Here is a 7,124-nt window from a genome sequence, read left to right as displayed (position 1 = left end):
TGTTGCTTTTATTCCATCTTAGGAACATTTCTAACTTCGTTTCTCGAAAGTTCAATCAAAGCAACTTCCTTCTGCGGAGGACTCAAGCTCTCCTGGTAGTCGTTGAAAGCCAGAATGTGCAGGATTTCTGACAGGGAAGACAACAGTGCCTTCTGAATTCGTTGTAGGACATCATCAAGCCCAAGGTTATTAACCCATCGAGACCGACTTCTTGAACAATGGATCGTCACCACCACTCTCTCAGAATCCGTGTCATGTCTTGTTGTTAGAATCAACCGTTTAATATTTTGCTTCAAAAATTCTTCTGCAGTCTATCTACATATGTACCTGTCTTGAGCATCCTCAAAGGTGATACATTTCCTTTCTGCGTAAAAATAAATTCATTGCTGAATGAGGTTATGCATTAAGAGGATAAGGATGACTCCAATGCAGCAACGTTGATCAAGGCAGAGGTATTGTTGCTGATGAAGATTACGGCAGTTTTCAAGACAAAACATGTCATAGTTATCAAATAAATAAAGAACGGTAAATCTCTATTGTAACAGCTCCAATTATTTAGGAGCAATCTTTGAAGATCCTTGTAGAGAACCCTTGTAAATGGGAGGGGACATGTTTTATGGATTTTAAGGCCGAAGGCCTTCAGTGGGTAATGAAAATATGCTCCATGTTAAGGTTTTTGAGATCTTTTCTATTATTGCTTTATGTTTTTCTGTAGTTACAAGTTAAGAACAACATATATGTTCTAGCTATCAAATGTACATGGCGCATCTGCCTTTTAATTATTTCCAATAATGAGATTAGTAATGAACTCTCTGTCAAAATTCATTCAAAACTCTGGTGCCTCTAAGGACTGTTTTTTATCTATGTCAATTTTACTGATGTTAATATTAAATTTACTTGGTTTTATCCACTGAAAGGAAAATCAGATTTTTTTCATGCTTTCAAGCACTTCAATAAATATGTTGAATGCCATTTTGAAAAGAAGTTGAAAAGTTTCCAGTGGGGTGAATTCTCAAGACAAGAGCTGCTAGGCAAGAAACCAGCACATGTGAATCCTCACAATCTTCCTTTCTTGATTCTCTTTTCATGTTGGCGAATGTAATTTTTAATTCCTTGGTTTTGAAGAAACGTCACCTTCTCTTAAAAATTTGTACTGGCCCTTCCATTTTCCATTTTGCTGATTTAATAAGACATTGAACCACCACACTTTCTTTCAAGTCTCTCGAGTGGTAGTGACATCCAAATTAGCTCTTCTTATTGTTGATTAGTGATCCAACTAATGAAATTAGCCCCCTATAGCAGTTGCAATGGTACTTGGGAGGGAAATTGGTATTGAAGTATCGATGAGAGATTGAAACTGCTCACCTCCCTCATGTTGTAGGAGTTCAAGGCTGCTTTGGGACCTAAGTTGAAAGTAGAAAACTTATCAATTTGAGTGCAGTAGGTCTATTATTTGTAATTTAATAGGAGTAGCACCAACAAAAATCGAGATAAAAACTTAACTTTCACCGGCCTGCCAGCCCGATCAGATTCAATACGCGTCTCTCGAGGCCAGATTCACTATCAATGTCCCTTTTTCTATGTTAGTTTTGCCAAGTTAAAAAATAATAGATGAAAGGTCAGAATCTGATAATCGACAGTGAACATTTAATGAGATGAAAGAGTAAATCTAAGTTGCTTCAACCGCTATTATTTAAATAGAGGTAGCCTGGAACAAATTAGTTATACCCCATACTTGCTTCAGCCCAGTGTAAATTACCCGAATCTGTCCCAATCCGTCCGAATTGGCCGATTCGAATCCAATCAGTGGCAAATCAATTTCATTCTCCGGTTGATTCGAGGGTGCCATGAAATTTGAATGTTAATTGTTTGTTAATATGTTTTACGAAATTGGTTAAATAATCTGTAAATATATCTTTAAAAAATCATTTTTTTTATTCCATTTGAACTTTTCTTATACAGAATTTCCGATTCCGCCGGTGTCACGGTGACCAAACCTTTGGTCTCAGAGATTGCGACTATTTATTCCTAGTCCTCAAACACAAAATACTGGGACATTTGATATATCTAAAATCATGCAATTCTAAACTCAAAATGCTTATTTTTTGAGAATGTAGAATTATTAAACAAACGGGGTATTTTGTTTTCGAAATTAAGAAAATGAACATGAATTTTGATTTCATTTCAGTTTGAAAGGGAACCATGGTTCTGAATTTTAATTTTTGAATCAAAATTCCAAAACATCAAACGCCCAAAATAAATAGACTGCACTCCACTCTTGTTATCATTTATGAAATATAAATATCATCTGCAGGAATGGTAGAACGCATGCAACTTCCGATAAGGGCGTCCACTTATAAAGTGGCCCTGCCATCAATGAGAGACGGCCTGATCCAATGGTTGGTGTGGGTCATCGAATCCTCTTTTCAAACTAAGCTCTGTGGAGATCATATTGATCATTGATTCATTAATACACCCCATATGTCAATTTCTGCCTTCGGTATTTAAAGTACATCTCATGTCCATGCTTTCTTTAAAACAAGCAAATCCTCTGTCTTCTCATAGTATAGCATACTACCTAATGCATTGCATTGAATGGTCATAACTATATATATATATATATATATATAACTCTTGAATTTGTTTTTCAAAAGGGTCACTTGGTAACAAGAACAGTTTGTTACTATTTGGTGAATCTGCCTCAATAATTAATTACTTACGAATTTCAAACAAATTTATGAAACACCTATTGTTACTGTGGCAATCATTTTCCTTTCTTTTGTACAAACAAGCTTTTTGTGGTACTTTTTTTTTTTTTCCTTTCTTCATTCGTTTCTTTCTCTAGTAAGACACCTTGCTGCCAGAGTGTGTAAATGTAGATGGCTCATTTCCCATTCCTTTCATATAGGAATGGAGTGACCTAACTGCTGTTACCAACCTCACTTTGTTTAATCTCAGATTCACCATGCCCTTCACTCTTTGACATTTTTCTATGCTTAAATTCACTAAAAACAACTTTAAAATGACAGACAGAGCACACATTTTCATAATCCCCTTCGTATTTTTATATTCCTTCAAAAACATGAGCCCGTGCACGTACTCACCCCCACACACACACGCACACAAAAAAAGGCAGTGGCTCGGTGGCTGCATGCATGACTTTCCGGTTGCCGCACATAGTTTGCCATCCTACGGCCGTGAACGCATCTTTATTTCTCATCCGACGGCGGCGAAACCTCGAGATCTCAAACGATCAAACTGCCCCCCCCCTTTCCCGTTAGCTTCATTCTCACCGTCGGATCAAGCTTGGGGGGGGGGGGGCTTGTGTGTTTGGTAGGTGGGTCCCACCGGCAGCCGCTATTGGGCCGCAAGGGCCGGCGTTTGCCACGTTGGTCGCTTTTGTCCCTTTCCCGCTTTATTGAGTGACTGAATGTCATGGCCTCTTTAGATTCTTTTTCTCGTTGTGTGTGAACCGAAACTCAACTCAAATGTGGATTCCTCATCGGAAGCACTCCCAGTTCCAGTTGGCCTCCTTTTTCTTATTCTTTTTAAAATTCTTCGCCCTTTTTATTCCTTCATGTATCTGCATGCGACGCATGTGTACGTGCAACGATATATTATATATAATATGCTCACATATATAATGTATCTATGTTATATCTAAAGTTTCATCATACATAATACCTAAAGGTTCGTGATATATAACACCTAAAGGTTCATGACGGTGGCTTTATTAAAGTGAGGCGTTTACCTAGGGGTGGAGTTGCACTTTATGGTTGGCATGCTCCCTTTTCTTTGTCATGAAGAAATGTTTAAAGAAATAATGAATCGAAAGGGAAAGGCACAAGTTGGGGAGTGAAAGTTGTAAAGCTGACGGATCTTCTTCTTTGGAAATATTTGGTATTGTTGAGGAAACCCATACTTTATTGCTTAAGCTAGCTTAAAGTGTTCAAATTGATAAAGCCTACTCTCATTTTCCGCTAGAATTGGCCGGAATCCGCCTAGTCAAATTGAATCCTCTGTGGGCTCAAGGCCTGTCAGGTGTCATACGATCTTCGCCTCTAAAAAAAAAAAAAATCTTTTTTTATCATGCTGTCGATCTGTAACCGGCTCGAGGTTAGCCAATCTGACTCAATTTTCAATTGTGATAACATTGTTGTCCATGCCAAGTGCACACTAAGTCTCCATGCACTTAGTTTGCTTAAACTTGGCAAATGAAAAGTGGTGTATAGGTCTTCGCTTAGAGGCCAAAGTAACAAAGAAGGAGAGTTTGATGGTGGAGCACCTTGGCTTTTGCACCAACTATCTTCTTGTTTTTTTGTCCATTAATTAATGGGAGTACAGTTGAAATGTTTATTAAAAGCGTGGGCATGGGACCAACCTGGCTTGTGGTGCTCAACCTATCTTATAATGTCAAAAAATGATCATCAAAACTTTTTGTGTTTGGTATCCTCAGTCGGAGAATTTGAATGAAAGAGAAAAAAAAACTCAAACTCAAGGAAAGATTTTAGTATAGTTTGACAAGGAAATATTTTTTTGAAGAATAAAAGGTGTTAAACCATCCCATTTAAAATTTTATTTTTCCAATTGTATTAATTTATTTATTTAAAAAAAAAAAAGAAAAGAAACGAGTGATCTGGTAATTGCTCCCACGTATTAAATAAAAATATGGAACACTGCGCTGCGCTTCCCAATGGTGGTTAAAATTGATTGCCAAACATGGCTTGTGTCACGGCTCCACTCTACGAGGGCTATGAACGGGAACAGTCTCAGCAGCGAAGGGCAATAAAGTCTTTTCGGACCGGCTCTTTGCTGCATGACAAAATTCCAACGGTTATCAGTGTCATGAGATTCAATGGGCCACCCCAAGATTTTTGCTGATACCTTTTGTAAGGGAGCCCTTGGCAAGTACTGCCTTCAGTTGTGTAAAATGACTATATCGTCCTCCGTGAACCCAAGCCCGTTTGACCTAGACCTAGCACGGTCCATGATCGAATCGCGCGAACCACAGACTTGGACAACTGGTCAATGATCAAACAGGCCTTGCAGCCTTCTTCGGCTCGGTTGGCGGCATGAACCGGACTTGGACAACCAGAACGAACGGCGAAGTTGTAAGGCATCAATGCTAGCACAGGTCAGGGACTCGAGCACCGGTGGAACCGAACCGAGTGAGGGGACGGGCAATACCTAACTATGTGGGTGCTTTGGTAATTTGGATAACTCCCACCTTCGGAATCTTCTTGGGGAAGTGAACCGATCCTCGACCCACGCCCCGCTTTCATCTGTCGCTTTCATCGGCCATACATCGCCAGAAGATCCGAACCGTCCAATTCTGGGCTTGGGTCGATCTGCGCCGTCCGTGCGGTTGCGTGATCCAGCTGTGCTCTGCTGACGTGTCATTTTCGGGGCCGTGGAACCAAACCGCCCCCCTCTCGGAGGAAAAAGCTTTTCACCGTCCACCGTGGCGTGGTGGCAGCCATGCTGACGTGTCATCTAGTGGGGTCCGAGTCAGCTCCCCGTCGTCGGTGGCTCGCACTGCTAAAGCAAAGCAAAGAACGGGAGTTGTTCAAAAAGGACAAAAATCCAAAAATAGAAAAAAAGAAAAAAAATAGAAAAAATAGCAAATCGTCCGACGACACGTGTTTACAAAAAGGCATTGGAGGAGAAAGAACGAGCCGCTCCTTTAAGACCAAAAGATCACATGGAAGAACCATAGTTTTAAATGATATGACAAGAGCATGCTCGTGTTTGTTTCTTTTTTTTTCAGTTTACTGCCTTGGATCTAAGTAAGGTCCGGCGACTATTCCAACATGGGTTTGATTTCCTTATTTTTTCTAAACTGTGTTTCTGCAAACAATTTCGGCTTTTCTAGAAATTTAAAAACTATTAAGATTCGGTAGCAAGAGATTTCCATTGTGAATCAGGATGAGTAAACGCTCGAAGAAAGCACTCTTTTCGTCAAAGTTAGCTTGCCTTCCTCCGTAAGAAAAGCGAGCAAACGCTTTCAGGACCTGCGCGATTGAACAAGATAGCCATAAACTTTTACCTGTTGAATTGTTGCAAAGTTTTGAAATTTCAACATTCCATTTGATGAAGTTGTTGTGATTACATTGGAATTTTTCCGGCACATTCTTCGTCGCATGAGGGGAAGACGTCACCACTAAATCGGTAGCGCACTTTCATTAATACACTGATGGATGGCTTTAGGTGGAATTTCATTGCGAGCTTTGATTGGTCGAGGAGAAGGCTCGGGTAGGTCCGTCTTTGGTAGCCGAGCCGATGGCGGCGCGACGCCGCTCTCACCAAGTCTGTTCCCAGCGAGAGAAAGGGAGGGAGAGAGGGGGCTGAAATGGCGGGAGGAAAAGGAGGGAAGCAAAACAGGCGGTCCCTGTGGCGCCGTATGAATGGCAGCCCGCCGGAAAATCTTGAAGTCCCCACCAGTCGCCGGAAGTCAAAGAAGGGGACTAGTTTTCCGTTCAGCCGCAACGGTGGATATCATGTGGGGGTCCAGTGGGGCCGGACGGAGGCGGGTTGCGGACAAAGGCCAGGCTATAAATATAGGGGGTTACCTGCCCCCTTCTCCTCCAGGTGGATGCCCGAACAGTGTGCTGTCCTTGGAGGGGATTCGGACAAGAGTGTTGAGAGGGAGAGACGGAACGTCGGTACCTTTTCCTTGCTTCCGGATTCCCCACCTGCTTTCATCTCCCGGATCGTCTTCTTCCCCTCCCTCCTTTTCCTTCTCTCTCTCTCTGCCTCTTTTGTTTCTCTTGACACTGACCCTCCCCCCTCTCTCCGTGGGAAGGATTTCCTGCAGGAATCGGAGATTCCAGGATATTCCGATTGGATAGAGCGGGAAAATTCTGAATATCGTCGGGTTCTAGCCGGGAATACGCGCTGGAGTAGTGACTTTGGCGACCGGACTCGGTTGGTTTCAAAATCCGTTTTCCTTTTTTGGCGTGGCGACGACGGCTGTCCTTTCCGGGACTGGGGTTAGGTCTGAGAACTTGGAGTTGCTTCTGGGAGTGACTGTTGGTATAAAGTCGCGGTTTTGATTGAGACGGGCAAAGAAACCGGGCTTCTCTGGCTGAGATAGAGTTCCTCTTGTTCATCTCGTCTCTTCCGCC

Source organism: Nymphaea colorata, chromosome 13 (assembly GCF_008831285.2).
Source record: "Nymphaea colorata isolate Beijing-Zhang1983 chromosome 13, ASM883128v2, whole genome shotgun sequence".
Lineage (NCBI taxonomy): Eukaryota > Viridiplantae > Streptophyta > Magnoliopsida > Nymphaeales > Nymphaeaceae > Nymphaea > Nymphaea colorata.
The sequence above is the reverse complement of the archived record's forward strand: the minus strand, read 5'-3'. Positions refer to the sequence as shown.